General features: G+C 42.1%; 1 pseudogene; it reads right to left on the bottom strand.

Moving 5' to 3' along the window:
* Positions 1-3,375: 3,375 nt before the first annotated feature.
* LOC130708905 (centrosomal protein of 78 kDa-like) lies at positions 3,376-20,727 on the bottom strand (annotated as a pseudogene).
* Between the last annotated feature and the right edge of the window lie 454 nt (positions 20,728-21,181).

Here is a 21,181-nt window from a genome sequence, read left to right on the forward strand (position 1 = left end):
TCTTTAGCCCAAAAGGAGCCAATTCATCACAAACTATCATGGATCCTGATTCTAAATTACCAAGAGCCCAATTACTAACCGAGGCGGGGAATCTTCTTTGCAATTAAAGTGATTGATTTCTTTGCAGATGCAGTAGCATTTCACTTTTTAATTATGTTCAGTCTGATCAAATGTGAGAAAATTCTTCCTCATTTTATTTTCCTTCCAAAGAACACGATACAACAAACATTAATTCCAGAATGATACAAGGCCAGACCTGCAAGGGCCTTTGGCAGAGCTGGACATCTATCAATGGGTCTTGTCCATTTTACGGGGTTTTACTGGCTCCTGAAGCTCTATAGGGGAAAAAAGGGACTAATTATTTGTTTACATCACATAGTTCACCTAAGGGCTTGCCAAACCTTCCAGCATCTGCTAAGTTGTGATGAGACAGCATTAGATATTTAGATAAACATAGACTAGCGCGGAACAGAACAATTTTGTTTCTTGTGCAGGCAAAGAACAGAGCCGCAGTGCTGGGGATGAAGCAGTGTGTGGAGGTAAACATAAGCAACGTGGGAACAAATCTGTTTTTTCTCACGTAGGTGGTATTAACATGATTATATGTTGTCAAATTTTGAAAGAGAAAAATAGACAAAAACAGTTTGGGAGAAGAAGGAGGACACTCCAGAGGATATAAAGGGACATGAGGCCACCAAGGCTTACACAGATTTCCCAAGGCCTGAAAGACACCTGTCTGTCCACTTTGCTTTTAATTTTAAGGACTGGCCAGTTGTGCCTCCCGCAGCCTGTTGACCCGGGGCCTGCATCCTTATTTCCCCTTCCCCTCTCTCCACGTGGTCAGCAGACTGGCATCCGTTCACTCACTTGAGACATACAAAGGTCAAGGTTTTCGCTCAATGAGTATCTTCCAGCGATCTGTGCTCCAGACAACAGTGACTACCCTTTGTCCTGGTATGAATGCAGTTGCTGAACGTTTTCCAAACACTTTCACACATATGTAAAGAAGAATCTAGGAGCCCTCCAAGATTTTAAATTTTAGTAAAAAATGAAATTACATAGTAAGCTTTTGAAAAATTAAAACATCCACGTATGTGAGATTGTACCTCTGCCTTTACTGCAGGCTGTTTGTGAAATTCAGGAAGCCCTGCCTTTCCATTCATTAAACAGACAGTCACTGAGCACCTCCTAAGGGCAAGGCAGGATGCCAGGTGATGCAGGTGGAGAAAAAGGGCTTGTTCCTTGCTCTGATGGGGAAGGCACGTAAGCAGACATCCTCGGCACAGGAAAACACAGAATGGAGGTGCTGTGATGGGATAAAAGGGTCACGCTTACAAGAACAAAGGAAAAGCACATCCTTCCAATGCAGGAGACACAAACAAGGTCAGGAGGTTGGCAAGTGTCTTGAAGGAATATCAGTCTTGCTGAGCGGGGGCAGGAACTCCAGGCTTACCCGACGTAGCATGGGCATATATGCACGCCACATTCCAAGAACCAGAAACACAAGAAAGAAGAAGCCAGACCAGACACCACAAAGCTGTGACCGTTGGGCTCAGAAGTCTGGGCTTTTTTTTATGAACCAAGGAGGAGCATGAAGGGGAAGTGATGGTCCAACTGGCTGTGCTGGTAGGGGCAGATGGGGGCAGATGAGGCTGCTGAAATGATCCGCTGAAGGCTGACAGAGCTGCCTGTGGCAATGGGACTGGAAATAACTGGAGATTCAAGAGACTTTGGGGCCGGTACAAACCACAGGGACTTGTAACCATCATATGAATGGATGAGGAAGGAGGCAAGATAGACTCTGAACACTATTATATGTGAACACTTGGATGGCGTCCATGGACTGGCTAGCTTTTGCTATTTAAACATTTACTGTGGTTATTAGTCACATCCTGCATGGAGCCCTCGTTTTAAGCTCTTTAAATATCCCTGAGATAAGTGGGGGAGTTACTTCAATCCTCCTTTTTACAGATGAGAGAACCAAGACTGGCAAGGCTTAGCCCTAAGCAGGAAATCCAACTAACCCAACTAATTGGTGCAGAGCTGGGACAAAATATCAGTATAGTCCTCATTACACAATCCAACGAAACACGAAGATAGCTCAAAACTGTCCTAGTGGCATGTTTCCAGCCTAAGTGGGACAAAGTTCATAGAACTTTATACCGTCAGCTGTGTTGTAAGGTGGTTTGTTGGTAATGTCCATTCCAAAAGCCAACAGAAAGCTACCAGTATGCTGAATCATTAAAAACATGGATGTACAGGACTCAAGTCTTATACGTTTTTGAACAAAATACTCTTCACAGATGCTATGTTTAGACTCAAGTTTTCCCAACATAAAGTTTTTAAAAGAACAATCTGTCTAAAAAGCATGTAAAGAAATTCATTGATGTTTTAGACTTTAATGTCCTTCATACGGTCAACATAAAACACTGACAATGGATGAACAATAGGGGAAAAGACTCTTCAGCACGGATCTTCCTGAACTCACGGCATCACTGGTCAAACACCATAAAGAGAACAGTCACGTGAACAACCAGTAAGGGAGTTTAACGGAGATTTTTAGCTTAACAACATAACTGAAAAACGAAGAACCAACCAACCAACCAACCAACCGTTCTTCTACCCACTGAAAGGAAAGTAAAGGTGAATCAGGAAGCTTCCAAATCTTGTGAAGCAGCTTAAAAAGGGAGAGGGGAGGGGGAAGGGAAGGCACACAACTGTTGAGAACATAACACTCTAATGCACAAGGTCAAGGATCCTAACATTCTCAAAGTCTCAACATATACCAACAAGAACCGTATTCTTAGAAATATAAAGGCACAGAGATATAAATGCATAGAGATATAAACTATTTGGTATTAAGAACAGACCTTGCTAGATAAACATATAGGATGTCACTCTTATTGCTTTATGAGAATAACCGTATAAAGAAAGAATCCAGAAGACCCCACTGCTGTCATCTTGCAAAGGATCAAAATTCAGCACCTAGAGGACCCCACCCACCCTCCATGCTGTGTGTCTGTGTGTCTCTAAAAATAATAACCTGCAATTTGCATATAATTAAACCCATAGGCAGCTTTGAATGTGAGATCCAGGCAGAAAAAGTAGCAGCAAAGACAACAGTAGCTAGAATTTGGTAGAAAAGCAAGAGAAGATTTTTTAAAAGCTTCCAGTTCAAGTCAGAATTAAGGTTAAGTTTCAACAGCTTGGGATAGCTGTGGATGTTTTGCTGTTCTTTGAAAAAAGAAGAAAAACTATCATAAGCATGTTCATTCGAGAAAAATACTGAGTTTGTTTAGTTTTTTTAGCCATGCCCAAGTGACTTTCAATTTTGTACACTGTTCAAGGGCAGAGTGTATATTGGTTAGGATGTGCTCATAGCTGGTGCATCTCCAAAAAATGCTTCATGAAGGCTGCCAGCTTCTGGACATCTTCGATGGTGACAGCATTATGCAGAGAGGCCCGAATGCCTCCCACGGACCCAGAAGAACCACCGTTGCAGCCGTTAAGAACAGGAGCATCTGGCTTAGCATCAAGACGACCCTCCTTCCTGTCACCAGCTCCTGCGAGAGTCACAGCACCTGAGACCATCGTGTCCAACCTGCCACCTGAAAGCCCCCGCAGGTGGCCAGGAGCTTCACACATCTCAGTCATTAGAAAATTCCTTTCCAACGCAGTGAAGGACCGTCACGCTCACATGGAACCTAGGTACCTAGCTCAACTCTTCGATGAGCCTGCCGTACAGGGGGCAGGGAGCGGGCAGCTATTGTCATGCGTGAGAATTTTTCATGGAGCTTACAGAATTAACTACTCTCTCTGATGTTCAGGGGAGCAACAGTGATCTGTTCTTACACTGAACAGGCTTGTGCCAGCAGCACCAGAGATGGGATGGCACCTTTGTGCTGTCAGAGCAGAGATTTTCAAAGGTAATTTTGACCAAAGCTCCTAGAAGGTGTGCCCCCCCCCATGCTCTCGGCTGTGGAATCGTGCTAAGGGGTCTGTAAGCAGCAGCAGGAGAACCCCCGTAACAAATGGTCTTTCCCAACTAGTTACAATAACTGCTACTCCAGGTTGGGCAGGCTCCTAGATGTGTTTCATTCAGCGTCTGAAAACTAAACCAATTCTCTGACAAGCTTCTGGATGGGACATGTACTCACCACCTAGGCCCTTTCAGGGAGATCATATTGAGTTCAAGAGCTTTGTCGAGAAATCTTTTTTCTAAAGCATCATCTCCTTTGGTGTTGCCAATGTGGAATGGAATATTCATCTTGCTTCTATTCTGGGATTCCACTGGACATCTGAAAAACATGTTTTTTGTTCCAGCTATTTTTCTGCAATGTGCAATTGCCATTAACAAAGCAACAGAAAGGTTTTAAAAACCATTTTCCAGATGCAAACAAGAGATTAAAAAAAAGATCTGCGCCAGGACATTTATAATTTACTTAGGGAGACCACTCTTGCATATGGAACAGTGAGCTAACATTCTCTTATACGACTCATACTTAATTTCCAAGAGCCTCAGTTTCCTCATCTGAATATTAGGAATAATAATAATATCTCCATTTCATACTAAATATGACAGTTCAGTGGTACAACACATATGAAGCTTCCAACCCATGGCAGCCACACAGCAATGTGGATGACCCTTTCTCTACAAGGCTGCAGAGAAAAAAAAAAAGTTGGTCCGAATAGTGGCTGTAAGATTTAAAAATAATGAGCAGCAGCTTTCAAAGCACTTAAAACACTGTATTGTCCCAAGCTGTGTGACCTTGAACAAGTTACTAAATCTCTCTGTTGTGCCTCTCTGATGTGAGGACGAAATGGCCACAAATTCTCTGCAGCCCTCCCAGCAAGAGGTGGGGTCTAGTGCTCCACACCTTTTGAATCTGGGCTGGCCTTGTGGACTTGCTTTGACCAAGAGACTGCAACAGGAGTGATGCTGTGCAACTTCCAAGCTGAGGCCTCAAGGGGCATGCAGCTTCTATACCTGCCCTCTTAAAACATCACTGCCACGTAAGCAAGCCCGAGCTAGCCTGCTGGAAATAACAGGCCCAGCCAACAGCCAGCACCAGCTGCCAGACAGATGAGGGGAGCCATTGAGACTCTAGGTGAATCACCAGATGACTTTGGTTGAATAAGTGATCTCAGATGAGACCAGCAGAAGAAACCACCCCACTGAGCCCAGCCCCACTTGCTGACTGAAAAGAATCCTGAGCAAAAGAAATGGCTGTGGTTTTAAGTCACTGTCTTGAAGTATTCTATGATGCAAAAGTAGATAACTGATAGAATTTAGAACAGTGTCTGGAACACATTCAATACTATGTAAATATCTATTGAAGTCAATAAATCTGTCTTTTTATTCTCAGCACCTTGCACAGGGCTCATACAGACTCTCAAAAATGAATGGGTCAAGTTTCATCTAGGATACATTAGTATTTGACTTCAGTTTCTCATTTGGAAAGTAAGCAAGCCAAAATTATCTTCCACTGACAACCAAAGGAGACAAACAGAAGAGCTGACATGCTATTCTGGATTACAAGGAAAATATGTAATAACTCTATTTTCTCAAACACATCCTGTCTTATTCTTCCACTTCTACAGGGTGGGTGGGATTCATTAAAAGTAAGCAACAAAGAAAAGCAGTGTGAGGAAGCCCCCATTAAAAGCTATGCTTGCCCCTCAGGGCACACACACAATTCCTGTTAAAGTTAATAGGAGTCAAGTGCACATCGACGGACAGAAGAGACGCAAGCAGGGAAACCAAGTATCTGGTAATAGGCTTTGAGCCTGAATTCTGGGCCCCCCTTTGCACAGGTAGTAGGTATCCTGGTTGACACTTACATTAAAAATTTAGTGTCTACTCTCTTTGATATTCTGCTGCCTCAGGCTCTCCAGGTGACAGTCCAATTATAGAGCTGGAGCAGCAAAAAGGACACATGCTTTCAGGGGAAAAAATATTAAAAGGGGGAAGAATTAAGAACCTGGATTTACAAAGAATCTGTATTGACAGTCGTCCCCCACACATTTACCCATCCTACTGTGAACATAGGTGGTATCATGACAGCAACAATGTCATAACAACTAGAAACTGAAGATTAAATTTGCATGGTGCCCGAGAGTGTCCCTGGTGTGGGGCTGAGGGAAGGAAGAAAAAGATGAAGCGGAATTAGCTGCTCCCAACCTAGCAAGATGGCTGTGGAGGGAATTCAAATTCCACAGGACAAGCGCTGTGGAAGCACAGAGCTGAGCAAGTAACTCTGCCCGAGAGAAGGTTGAAGGTTTCAGAGGAAGGGAAGTGGGAGGGGTCAGGACAGGGGGAGACAAAGGAAGGGCATCTGGCAGAGAGCTGTGTCTGCCAAGGCACGGGGGATACCAGCAAGTTCTCTGCAGCACCTGGGGTGCTGGGTGCCTGGCTGGGGGCAGGACTGCAGACCGCAGAGGGCCCAGCAGACACGCTCTCCTGGGAACTGGATCGATCGGATCCTGGAGCAACGAGGAGCAATCAGGTCTGCACAACAAGGAGTTCTGCATTTTAGAAAAAGCACTACGACATAGGGGCTGGAGGGTGGGGACACTGGTGGAGAGGCCTGCTAGAAAGCTCCCACAAAGAACTTTCTAGGTCAACAGAATTCGGGCTCGTGACCAAGACAGGGACACTGGGGAGTTTCAAGCATGGGCAGTAAATGCAAATGCCAACAGGGACCCAACGGTCATATAAATGAGTATAACAGGCCCAACATGACAGACTCAGCAAACTCCCTACGTTACCTGTTAACTGTGAGGGCCCGTTCTTTACTCCCACAGGGAAACAGAGTCTCCCTTTGGCTTGAAACATACGGCCCTCCCAGTCTGTTTCTCCCACTTTCAGAGACACGGGGATTATGAAATGAGACATCTGGATTTAAATCATCTTCCCATGTTCCAATAAGGGCTCAAATTGTGTGTTTTAAACCCTGTGAGGCACACTGAGCACTGCCGTGGGCTGTGCTGGACCACCGTTCCCAGGCGTTATCACTAAATCCCAGAGCGGGGGCAGGGCCTGTGGCCTGAATGAGTTGGGGGGCAGGGAGAAGGTGCCACGTTGACAGAGCGCTAGCACTGGGCCGGGTGGGCGTGGAAGCAGCGGGTAATCCTGGGACTACAAAGCTTCCAGGACAGAGTCTGAGCAGCGCTCCCCAGGGAGTCTATGACGGAAGCTGATAAGGATGGTTGTGACTGGAAAAGCGGTGCCACAGTCAGTCATAGACATTTAGGAAATCCTGAATTAACAGGGTTACAAGGGTTTCTTGACTCAACTTCCTAGAGCGTCTCAAGAGCTCCGGTGAATCGTGAACTCCCAAGAGGATAATTCATATAGGAACACAGTTTTCCCCAAATGCATGTGGCTGAAAAACCCACTGCATCTCTGGGATGAGTATTCTAGAATGCCCACTGAGAAACCCCGGGACTTCCCAAGGTACCAGAGGGGTACGTGTGAGGGGAAAGGCACCACCTCAGCGCAAAACAGCATCTCACAAAGGTGGTGAGGGTTAGGAGGGCGCCAAGAAAACCGCAGGCAGTTAGCAAGCGATGACAAGACACTCGTTTCAGTGGTGTCTGCTCCAAAAGACAAACCAGAAACAAGAAGGGCGTGAAGAGTGCATTCTGAGGTGAGAGAAGCCCACAAAATAGTCACTAGGCCTCTCCTGACTGCCTAACTTTTAAATAAAAAATTAACTCTAAATTTGCACACGATTAGGAAAACTAGAGTAAAGATATAAAGATCTATTCCCTTCCATAGAGGTGGTTGCCATTAACAGTCTTTTGTGCATTTTCAGGATCAGATACACAAATGTGTATACGTGTATATATGCATGTTTCCATATGTACATATATACATATATAGTATTTACAAATACAAACATTGTGGGTTTCTAAGTGGAATAATAGACATGTCCTTTTCTACATCTGCTCTTTTTCCTTTTAACCTGATGATGTATCAGGTCATCTTCCCAGTTTGCTCACAGACCTTCCCCGTTCTCCACACACACGTTACTCCATATCACAGATGGATCCTAATTTCCTTCATCAGACCCCTCCTGAAGGACATCCGGTTGTCTCTAGATTTTCCCCATTATGTAAGTATCCCTCATTGGACTTGTGGGGGCCTGATTTTATGCACACTTCTGTGCAAGACAGAGTACTGGCAGAGGGCAGGTGCCTAGAAGTAAAAGTCTTTCGTCAAAGAGCAAGAGAGTTTTGAACTTTCATGGATGCTGCAAACCTCACTCCAAAATGGAACACATTTATTATACTTAACATCCGCAAAGTGTGTTTGTTCCCTTGTCTACACCAGATGTTAACAGTCTTTAGAATTTCTGCCCATCAGAGGGAAAGAAAATCCCATGGTTTTAATCTGCATTTCCTAAAGAAGTTGGCCCCTCTTCACTTGTCTGTTAGCCAGCTGTGTTTCTTCTAAGTTGTTTGCTCATACAGTTAGAAACCACCCCCTGCCTTTTTAAAATTTGATTATCCTTTTTCATTAATTTGTGGGTTCTTCTCTATATCAACAGTAACCTTTATATGTTAATACACTACCAAACTTTGGTGCCTGTCATTTTGTTTTGTTTATGTCTTGAACTGTAGAAAAGTTTTAAATTTTCATGTAATTAAATATCTTTTACTTTATGGCTTCTGAGTTTTATGGCTTACTTAGGAAGGCTTCTGTACTCCCTACACTTACACAGAAATTCTCTCCTGTATTTTATATTTGCTTCTTGCATTTAGTTGCATTTGCATCTTTTCAACTGACTAGAATTTGTGTATGCTGTGAGGCAAATATCTAATTTCTGTTTAAATGAATTATCAATGCTTCAATCAGTCAATTAGACAAAAAGTCAAGTTAGACTTTAAAATTGTCTAAGTTAAAATACAATTCTCAAGTAAAAGGGACCAGTGTCTGGACTTTTCCACTGATCTGTCTTTCCCTCTGCCAGTGGCTTTATATGTTAATAGATCATATGTTAACATTACATTTTATTAGTGTTAACATATAAGTTTAAAATGTTTCATCTATCCTTTTGCACTAGCTTCTTCAGGTGAACACTGAATTGACTTCTAGATATTTACTAATTTTTGTGACTATTGCGAATGGGATCTTTCCTTGTTTTTAATTGTTATTTCTGGCTTATGGGAAAGTAACTTACTTTTACATATTTAGACACAACTGATCACAATTCTGAACATGATCATTTCTAGTTTTTCCACTGATTCCTGTTTTGAAAAAACAGTCATTTTCATCTGTGATTTTTGTTGTTTCCTTAGTAAAGGCTCTGGAACCAGCCGCCCCGACTCTCCCCATGTTCTTATCCTGCCTGATCCCACTTCCCCGCTGCACCTGACCCTAACCTGTCTGCGCTGCTCTAAAACACTGTCTGTTCACAGGGATGTGATGACAATAAAATGTATTAATATCTGTAAAGCGCCAAGGGCTCTGCCTACTTTATTTTATTTTGGGGTTGTCACTAAACACATCACATGCTTCCCTCTCTTTCCTAAGGCCTGGACCCCACATGAAAGGGAGAAAAGGTGACCTCGTATCTGGATATGGATTTTGTCACTTCAAGAGCTTTATCATATTAAAATTAATATCTAATACATATTAAACACTATGTGTCAGGTACATCCTAGGCGCGTTCCATAAGAACCACAAATAATATTGACAGCTAACCGTTAAGGAATAACCATTAAGGCTGTTTTAATTTTAGCACACCGGAAAATATAAGGGGTAAAAGTTCTAGTAGCATTAAAAAAAAGAAAGAGTTACCAATTCTAATAGTAGCTTTTCCTTTTTGACCACTTCCCAAAATTATAGTTCTCTTTTTCTTTTTCTGTCTAGCAGCTTTGGATGGTTCCTTCACCGATGGAGAAGTTATCCACTGGTATTGAGAAATGATAAATATGCCATTTAAGTTACAGGTAATTTAGGAGGGTTTGATCTTCATTGGAAATTAAGATATTTTAAGTTAATAAAAGGTCTTCAATCTGCATTTCTGGGAAGCTAAATTAAAGCATTACACAACATTTTCAAAAACAGAAAAGCCGTTTCATTTGACTAAAAGCTTAGTTTTAAGATGGCAGAAAGTACCTTGATAATTTTCTTTTAAGAAGGAAAGAAAAACAAGCCATTAAAGAGAAATTCTTCCGAGAGAACTAAAACATGTTATATACCTCTGACTTGGCACTCCTTCCATTCTGGAGACGTTTCTTGATAACTGCTTTCATCACAGAATGATTTAAAGTAAAATAAATTGAAATTAGAGTAATTATTTCCCAATGAGTGGCTATTTACATTTAAAACCAAAAACCAACTAATATTGCTTTTCCCATAAAATTAAATATGAAATCTACATTATGTAATTGTACACTTATTTCCCCCTTTGTGTATTCTAATTTCTTCCTCAGAAACCTAAGATGGCATCTGGCAGACTGCCCCCAGTGGCTACTATTTTGGCAGCAGCAAAGGTCAACTTTAAACATTTTGCATCTAAAGTGACTTTGGACACCTTTGGATAGAAAGTACAGTCTGAGCACTGTCCAGACACTTAGATACCTAAAGGGCATCTAAGATATCAAACCAAAGTCCTGATATTCCCTCAAAAGCTGCTCCTCCCATCAGCCCCCTTCTTCTAAGTGATACCACCCAGTTGCACACATAATCATCAACGACTTGTCTCCTTGTTACTATTTCCTTCATACCCCACATCTAATCTATCGGGAAGCCTTGTTAGCTACACCCTCAAAACACAACCTGAATTCAACCACTTTTCACTTGCTCCAAACTTCCAACCTAAGCTAAGCCATAAACATCTCTTATTTGGTCCACTGTGATAGTCTCCTAACTGGTCTCCCTGTTTCTCTTCTTTATCCTCCCAAGTCCATTCTCCATACCAGGTCACCTTATTCAGATACTATTTGGATCATGCCTTTTTCCAGTTCAAAACCCTCTACCCATTTACAATCATCCAAATCTTTACTCTGGCCTTCAAGACTTTACAAGATCAGACCCCTGGCTAGCTCCTTGACCTCACGTCATACCACACTCTTCTTCACTCAGTACTCTGACCATGTTGGCCTCCTTGCTTTTCCTTAAATACTCCACCCACCTACATCCCTGCATACTCATTGCCTCCTTGTCCTGGAATGTGCTTACCCCAGATCTTCCATGGCTTGCTCCTCTCTTCATTCAGGTCTCCGTTCAAATGCCACTTCTCCAGTGAAGCTGTCCCCTAACAAACCTATCCAATGGAGTCCTAACTGCCCCCGCTCACTCTCCTTACATTACTATATTTCTGCACTTCCTACTATCTAAAATTATATTATTTATCTGTTTACTCATTTCTATCTGAACTCCTTCACTAGAATGTAAGCTCCATGAGGACAAGACTTTTGTCTGTCTGGTTCACTGCTTTATCCCTAGTGCCTGACCCGTATCTGGCACACAGTAGGTATTAAAAAAATTACTTGTGAAACTCACAAATGAATAAAGTACTCCTTGCAAGAATTCAGAGGTTGCACAAGAAGGAAATAATGCTCTTGGTGGAAGCAGGCTTAGAATCTAGGTTCACCTCTATTCTGAGTAGGGATAAGAACAATTTACAAGTATAACTCACTTTAATTAGTAAATTATCTTCTAAAAACATAAGGGACGTACAACATTAGAAAAGTACCATTTTCTAGGATACAAATAATAACAAATTCAAACAATGTGTGAATAGAGAATACATACTAAAAACCTATCATGAGAGTATGATGGTCAAGAACTCTCGCAGTAAAACGTCAGACAAAAACCACAACAAATGATCATGAATTCTAGTAGTTCTGGGGCTGAACAACCTACTTATTTAAACCAAAGGGATCATCACCAAAGCACAGGTATTAAAAAATATTACATGAAAGGAAACTATCATGAGTCATTTATTTAAGTGTTGTGTGGACCATCACATTAAAATAACTGGAGTCTTTCAACACCCCATGACACACAGAAATAGCAAGTCAGACATATGGATCTGACAGGATATGGTACAACCCTTACAAACTCTCACTACAGAAGAATGGACCCAGGGTATAATTAACCAACTAGCCAAATTAATACAAACAGCCAGTAAAGTTCACCAGTAAATCAAATGAATACAAAATAAAACAAAATGTGGTTATTCTCCTATCAGATTAAGCCAAGATTCTGTAAGAAAAGTCTTTAAAATGTTTATACCCTTTTGATCCAACAACTCTCTTTCAAAGAATTTAACCAAAAGAAATAGTCAGAGATATAGGTAAGGATATATAGCAGAGTACTATTTGTAACTGAAAAACTGGATATACCTTTTATACAAGATTGGATAAGCTATGTGTACTGTGGCATATTCATATAATGGAACATTGAACAGTCACAAAAATATGATGCAGTAGATGCAAATTACTGACCTGCTAAGATGGTCATACTAAATTAACCAAAAAAAGTTATAAAATTTGGAGTAATCCCACTTGCATAAAAAAGGGAGAGGTACTCATTTTTGTAGTCTTACAGTTTTTTTAAAGTGCTACCAGCCAATGTTTGTGAGAGGTAGGCTTCACATCCACTGTTAGGGTGGACTACAGATTGGCATATCCTTTCTGGGTGGTAATTTGGCAATGTGTATCAAAAGTCTTAAAAATATGTCATACTTAGTCATTCCACTTCTAGGACCTTATTCTACAGAAGTAATCCCGATGGACACAGAAATGTATATACAATGTATTCACATTGTTTGTGACAGGGAAAAGCAAACTGTCTAAAGGTAATTGCAAAGAATTGATTAAACTATGGGACATCAATACGATGGTATACTACATGATACATCATTAAGTGAAAAAAGCAGGAATATGAAATAGCAAGTACACTACAATTCTATTTTAGTAATCCCTAAGTGTACAAATATATGTATAGAAAAAAAAAAGACTGAAAATATATACACCAAAATGAACAGTGATTATGTCTGGGTATTAAGTTTATAGGTAATTATTCTCTTGTTACTCTGTATTTTCTGTAAAGAATATATGCAACTCTTAGAGAAAGTTTAAAAGCAACATAAAAGCTATCAGCAAAATGAGGCTTTAAAAAAATCCTATCACAACAGTATCATGCCAAAAGCTAAGCATATATTATATTAAAAATTCAATATTTTCAATTTTAGAATTTACCTCCAAGCCATAAATCCTCGCTAAGAGAGTCTGCAAAATCACCAGCACCCAGGTCACCAATGAGCGTGTTGCAGTTCAGAGTGTTGCGCCTCAAGCCAGCCATACAGTCAAGATCAGGTCTCCTGGAACGAAGACTGTCAGCCCAGGTTTCTTCATGCCTTCTGGTAGTCTGATACTTCAAAGATTTAATGGGATGAAATTACGATGCTTGAATAAGGAAACAGGGTGTGCCTACTGAGTATGGCTTATTATGTCAGACATTTACACACACACATATCAAGCATATATGCCAGGAGAATCAACCTGAGAAATTAAACAGTCAATTCTGCTTTACGAGTCCAGTGACCCAGATTCTAGTTGGTCAGTGATTAGATTCCAGCCACTGGATGACCTGTTTTTGAACAGTTAAGTAAAGTTGGACACTCAATTACAGTCTAAGAATTATTTTCCTTATCTTTTAAGTCAGGGAATTGGTTCTAAATTCTATCGATGCTGAGGCTCTAAATGTCATCATTCTGTCCTCCAGTGGTCTCCAAACACCTGACTGGGCAACCCATAAGAAAACTTTTTAATATGCATCTTATTTTTTAACAAATTGTATACACGAAATTCTATACATATAATGTATGTACATTATAAACTACACAGATATTTTTTAAATGATACAAAGCTAAATAGGTTCTAGCATTTTCTTTTCCTAACTCCTAAGGCATTATTTTATTTTATTTATTTTTAAAAAATATTTGTTTGTTTGTTTGTTTGGCTGTGCCGGGTCTTTAGCTGCGGCCTGCCAGATCTTTTACTTATTGCATGTGGGATTTAGTTCCTTGAGCAGGGATCGAACCCGGGCCCCCTGCATTGGGAGCTCAGAGTGTTAACTGCTGGACTGCCAGGGAAGTACAAGGCAGTATTTTAAAAATTATATTTACAAAATGGATCTCACATGCTCCCTAGGGTATGCACACCAACTTTAGAGGCCTGGACTATGCACAGCCAGTTGGATGTGCCTTGGGAAAATAATGGTTTGACATTTAACCACAAGTCTTGTCTAAAAGACATTCAATTCTTGATATTCATAAAATAAATTCTGGTAACAGGGAACACTGACTTTAAATGAAAAAAAGTCTTGTTACATTCTTGAAAAAATAAAAAACTCAAAGTGCCTTTGACACTCTAAAAGGAAAATCATTAGTGTCATTTTTCCATTAACAATTGCTTATAAAAGCTCCAAGCAGAAATAACAGCAATCACTTACACAGTGCTTAGTATGCGCCAGGCACTATTTATACAAATGAGTTCATTTAAACCTCATAATGAGGCATAGACGTTAAGTGATTTGCCCATGGTCAAATGTTATGAAAAGGGAGAAAGGGAATTTGAACCTAGGCCATTTGGCTTAGGCACCCAAGTTCTTGACTGTTTTCTCCCCCAGGGGTCAATGGACTTGCCCTGTATAGGCTCAAAGAATTCTTCAATTTTTAATATCTAAATTTAAACATTTCCAGCTTTGTGGGCTATACAGTTTCTGTTGCAACTACTCAACCCCACTGGTGTAGGTTGAAAGTAGCCATAGCTACCATGTAAACAATGGGTGCGACTATGTTCCAAAAAAACTTTCTTTACCAAATCAGGCTGCGGGCTGGATCTGGCCGACCAGCCATAATTTACCTATCCCTGATCTGCACCATCAAACTATTCAAAAGGCTTCATGTCAAATTATTAAATAACTTTAGGCCTAAATACAGTAATTATAACAACTGTAAAGTTATTTTTTTTTTTTTTTTTTTTTTTAAAGGATTTTCTTATTTATTTATTTATTTATTTATTTATTTTTGGCTGTGTTGGGTCTTCGGTTCGTGCGAGGGCTTTCTCCAGTTGCGGCAAGCGGGGGCCACTCTTCATCGCGGTGCGGGGACCGCTCTTCATCGCGGTGCGCGGGCCTTTCTCTATCGCGGCCCCTCCCGTCGCGGGGCACAGGCTCCAGACGCGCAGGCTCAGCAATTGTGGCTCACGGGCCCAGCTGCTCCGTGGCATGTGGGATCTTCCCAGACCAGGGCTCGAACCCGTGTCCCCTGCATTAGCAGGCAGATTCTCAACCACTGCGCCACCAGGGAAGCCCAACTGTAAAGTTATTAAGGCATTAGTTTAAAGACTGTACTTACAAGTTGCTGATGTAGTAATTTTTATTAGTTTATAAACTATAGCAGCTAATAGACACTTGATTCATTTAAATCTTGAAGACTATAATGGCATAGTTTCTTCACAGCGTCACAATAAATGTTTTCAGTAACTGAAAGTACATAAAAGTATTATTATGTATTATATATTAAATCTCTTATTTCTAAAATTATTAAGTGGACTATCTTTACTAAATGGTAGAATCCCAAACTGAAAACTGGTCATATTCTTTCAACAAAACGAAAGATGCACTCACAGGTATCAAAAGACAAAAATTAATGGCCATCTGTGTCAATGTATTAATGTGCTTCAATCACATATGTTTTCATGAAAGTTTAAACATAAAATCACCTTTAAGACCTTGGCCATGTGATCTGCTCCCTGCCATGTCAGATTACACCCCGTGAAGTTTACTGTCTTAAGAGTGATAGAGTTCTTTATACCTTGACAAATAACTAAAAGGAAAAAAAAAAAAAAAACCATACACACAATAAGATGAAGAGCCTATTCATTTGTCAATCTTGACTTATTTGCTTTTCTTGAGTCAATTGGAGGTTTATAGCCACATTCTTAAAATCATTAACTACAATCTTCCCAAACAGGTAATTGATGAACTGATGCATTCGAAAACTTGTCAGTAACAAAGTGTTATTTCAGTTTACAGCAGCAGTTTAATTCTATTTAGGTACTAAAGCTGAATACACTGAATACTGCAAACTTTATTCCCAACCACTCAGTAAAGTACTACATACTTTTGAGACAAAGAAAAAAAAGAAAAACCTAAAAAGCATAGGACTCTTCCTATTTTCATTTCCAATGATACTTCCCAATCTTGATGATCAATCAGCGATTTAAATGTCAACTATAAACCCAGTATTTTATTAGCTGCTATGCAGTATACTAGAGCGATAGAAGAGAGAGGACCTCAAACCCTCTGCTCCCTCAAATTGAAAGGCAGGCTTCCTTACCCCTCCAGACCACTACTGGACATAGGGAACGCACACTAATGTTTCAGGACCCCAATGAAGAGTCACCTGCTTTGTGATTACTTCCATGACACACCCTCACCAACACAACTGAATTTGCTGCTCCTACGGAACGTTACATATATTTCGTATTTTAACACATACCTCAGTGCATTATAATTAGGATTGCAGATACATGTTCTAACAATTTAAAGAGAATGATGACTATTTTGCTCTTTACGTCTTGCTATTTCCCTTCCCATAATATTTCTTGAAGAGAAACCATAAAAATATAAAGAAACACAAAAAACAGAAAATATACAAAACATGTGGTTTGTGGCTTAACACAAACTTAAGTAAGATTAATTCTGACAGTATGCAGCATGACAAAATTCCATGGTACAAATGAGAATGGACCAAGGTTTGAGCAGGTACAGGAGACAATCCAGGCATGAAAAACACCAAGAAAAGGTAGACAGGAAAAGGTAGACACATATGGTGTGTAGGAAATCACGAGACCAGTCTGATGGGAAGAGACTTAAACAAGACTGAAATTCACTTTCTAAACCTCCATCTCCAACTGGACAATTCGCAAGACACAGGTGCACCAAAGTGGCCAATTATTCAATCCCTTTAATGGGGAGGAACAGTTTAAAATTTTATTGGTTTAGTTTGCCCCAAAAGCAACTATCAAATGTTGGCAGGACACAATGAAGGCTTACCTTTGTTAACATAGTTAAGTCGCTCTCTCACAGAATTAGCCCATTTAGCTCCAGGTTCCTTAGCGCACCCGACACAATTACACAGCATTCATGAGCTTTACACAACTGGAAGGTCACATCTTTATTTCTTATTGCAGGAACACGACTTCTGTAAACTTTATTTCTGTCACAACCTAAACCAAAATTATTGTAAAATGAGTGATTTAAACCATACATTTTATCATCATTAAAATCATCTAAATAAAAAAAAAAAAGCATCTGCTCTGTGCTAAGGATTAGAAACGACTCCTGCCCTTAAAGCCTTCATTAAGGAGGGAGATGTATAAACTCAAAATTTCAATCACATGAGATAAATAAACATAACCTTTATGCACAGAGGTTCCTATGGAGGCAAAAAGTTATATCTAAGTGACGGCTTCATGATAACCCTGAAGTAGAATCTAGAAAGATGAGGCTATGCAGAGTTGGAGTAGGAGGTGCATTAACTGCACAGGGAACATCTGTGAAAAGACACTGAAGCCTGATTCCTGCTGGGCACTATAAATACTACAGGTGGGGATGACTAAAGGCCCAGGGTCCAAGTGTGAGAAGAGACAGAAAGGAAAATAGAGATGCTGGCCGAAGCAAGCCTGGGAGAGAGCATGGCTTGTATCCCACAGGTGATGAGGCCTGGGGCTACCACTGGCTGAGTAAGGGTGCCTCCGCTGATTAGAAAAAGGCGCCCCGCTGCCGAAGGACCAATTAGATAAAGGGAGTGATCACAAAAAGCTCCCCTTCCTCAGGGCCAAAGAGCCCCACGAGGCTTGGCCGAGAACAGTTCAGACTACATGCCTCTGGGCAGGGCACACGCTGGGCAGCTCGTATGCACTAACTCTGTGTGGGCAAGCCATTAGCAGCATTATTTTAAGCATATCTTTTTATGTTAGAAGATCACTTAACCCGAGTAGGCAGATGAACTTAGAGGAACTGAGCCCAGGGGCCGCGAAACCACCCAGGAGTTTCTGCCATAGTCCGGGCAAAATGTAATATGGATGAAGAAGCAAATTTAAGAAGAGGCCAAAATTTACAAGCTAGACCCACTGGATGCAAGACATTAAGAAAGTTCAGTGAAGGAACTCTGAAGAGAATGGGCTCTACAATAAATTTTTCTTACATTCAATGCAAAATATTAGGCAAAATTAAGTACAGTGGCTTTTCAGGTTCCTTCCAGCTCTAATTTCTTTTGATTTCTAACTTATTACTCTGGTTAAGTAAAGTCCCTTCAGAGGTACAGAACAGTTCTTACACCTGAATGGGATGCAAAGAATAATCTGAGTTCTCTTCACCAGGGGATGAGTTGAACTGTCCTTGCAGGAGAGATAACAGATGGTGTGAACCCCAGATCCCCAGAAAAGGGCCAGGCACACGATAAGTATTCAGCTTTTCAAAAACAAATGAACAATCATTTCCTCTCCTAGATCTTCACACCCTTCCTCTGCTGGCTACTTTTTCTCAGCTTATAAACATCCTCAAATATACCCACTTAAAAAACTCTCAGACCTATGATTCTTTGGATCTTCTTGTGGATAACCTAAGTCTCTCCCATGCCTTCAAACACCTGTCCTCCCAAAAAGCCCAGATCTGAACCTTGGGCCCAGACCCATCTACCAGGCCCCTCGAAAGCACTGAAGATGAAGTAAGATCCTCTCGCCACCCCCAATCCCTTCCTACTGTGCTCTGTATCTCCCAAAAAGATGCAGCTGTAAACTGTCACCCACGCTTGCTGCCCTCCCTTTTCTAACTGGTCACCAGGCCTCACCCATTCTCTCTCAGATCTGCAAAATCCAGTCCCACCTTTTATAACTTAAGTGGGACCCTTAGATTACAATTCACCCTGCACCCAATCAACTGCCTTCCACATGGAGGTCTGAGTGAGCTTCTAAACCAGAAGTGCATTTCACTGCTCTTTGGTGTTTCCCACAGCCTTCAGGATAAAGATCCAAACTTCTGACAGGACAAACAAGGCCCCTTTCTGTTGGGCCCCACTAGATCTCCAGTATCAACTCTCATTTCTTTCCCAAACCCTGAGTTCCAGTCCTGTACATTAGTTTTGCCATATTTTCTTATATTTCTCAAACTTTAACACACACTGCTCCCTTCTGCCACCCGAGGAGCTTCTACATATCCTTAGAAAGGATGGCACCTCCTCCAAGAAGCCTACCCTGAACTTTCCCTTCCAAGATTCTGTGCTCCGCAAAGGGGAAAGGTGGGAGGGAGGGATAAATCAGGAGTTTAGGATTAACATGTACACATGACTATATACAAAATAGATAATCAACAAGGACCTACTGCATAGCACAGGGAACTCTACTCCATATCCTGTAACAAACTGTACGGGAAAAGAATTTGAAAAGGAATGGATATATGTATAACTGAATCACTTTGCCGTACACCTGAAACTAACACAATATTGTAAATCAAGTATACTCCAATATAAAATAAAAATTAAATTAAAGAAAAGAGAGATTCTGTGCTCTGCAGCATCAGAACTCACTTCTTCCAGAGCACTGACTACTGTGCTTGTGTTTACTTGCCGCCCAGTAGAAGGGGAGATTACCTAGGGCAGAAGCATCGTCTCCCGCAGCACTTGGTTCTGACAACTCATTCAAGTGCCAGGATACTTTACACACATAACGTGCTTAATTAATTGTAAGAACCCACAGAAAGAGTGGTTTTTAATGTCATTTTACAAGTGTGGGGATTGCAGTTCAAAAGTAACCTGCGCAGGCCACAGAGAGCATAAGCCCTGGAATTCAAACCCTAAGCTGCCTTCACACCGGTGCTCTTTCCACTACATGATACGACTATTGAAAAACAGATTTTTTTGTCCTGACCCCTGTTTTAATGGAAAGGAAATGAAGCTGGGATATATCAATTTCCTAATCGCTTTGGTCTGTACCAGGCAAAGTCATTCAACAGACCAGGTAACATCTGTGCAACAATTAACGATGCTCCAAACTGTGCTAAGTGTTCTACATTCTAGAGTCTACAAGCATTAACAGAGTGAGACCTTGTAACCTCCACAGAGAGTGGCTCCTGTTAAGCCCATGCTCCAGATGAGAACACTGAGACCTTAAAGCACTCGGCCGGGGTCACCGAGCTGGCAGGGGTCCTAAGCCGCATGCACCGTCTAGTGCACGCACACCTGGACACTGGGCACCGGTTCTTAGTGCCCACCCTCCACCTTGCACCATCTAAAACCCCACTTCTCAGCGCCCACACGAGGGCCCCTGGAAGCGGGAAGTACAAACCTGTCTCGCCAAGCCGTGGCTGGAAGAAACTCTGGATACAGATCAGGGGCAGAGGGTGCTCAGGAGCGGCGCCCATTCCACCCCACGGAGGCGGTCGGCATTGAAGTCCAGCAGGCCGTCCCGCAGGGAAGCAGGCACGACGGGCAGAGGCAGCGAGTCCTGCAGCGCACACAGGTCCTCACAGCGCCAGAAGTTGGCTGCGCTGTCGCAGCGCAGCTTCACCGAGTGGTCATGGCCAGAGCGTGGCCTTGGGGACGCTGGCTGCGGACACAATGCCCACACCCGCCTGGGGGCCCCGGCTCGCCTCCCAGCCCCTAGGGCGCCCACCGGCTGGCAGCTGCAGCCCCGAAGCATGCGCAGGACCCGCGTCGCAGGCAGAAGACATAGGGCCACGGGCCTCAGCTAGGCAGGCTCCTCCATGCTGCGCTCCCGTGCCCCCGCATCGCCGGCTGTTGGCGCCGGCCTCAACGGCCTCGGCGCCGCGGGGTTGCGGTTTAAGCCTGCGTGCGGCCCCATGGGGCCGGGGCTCGAAGACGTTAGCCCGGCTCGCCGTGCGTCGGCACGAAACCCCGCCTCCCATGAGGACCCGGCCTGAGGAGCAGGGGCGAGAGCTTCGAGACTAGGGCGGCGCGAAAGGTAGGAGGTGTGGAGAATTTGGGGTTTCCAGAAAGCGTTTGCTGACTGATCCAAACAAAAGTGAGACATGGTTGTATCAACGCATTTTAAAAGTAGTAAAACTCCCAATAAGTGTCTGTGCTCGCCCCGCCCAGGAGAGAGCGTGCACTCCGCGAGGGACACATGAAAGGCT

This window comes from Balaenoptera acutorostrata, chromosome 9 (genome assembly GCF_949987535.1).
Source record: "Balaenoptera acutorostrata chromosome 9, mBalAcu1.1, whole genome shotgun sequence".
NCBI lineage: Eukaryota > Metazoa > Chordata > Mammalia > Artiodactyla > Balaenopteridae > Balaenoptera > Balaenoptera acutorostrata.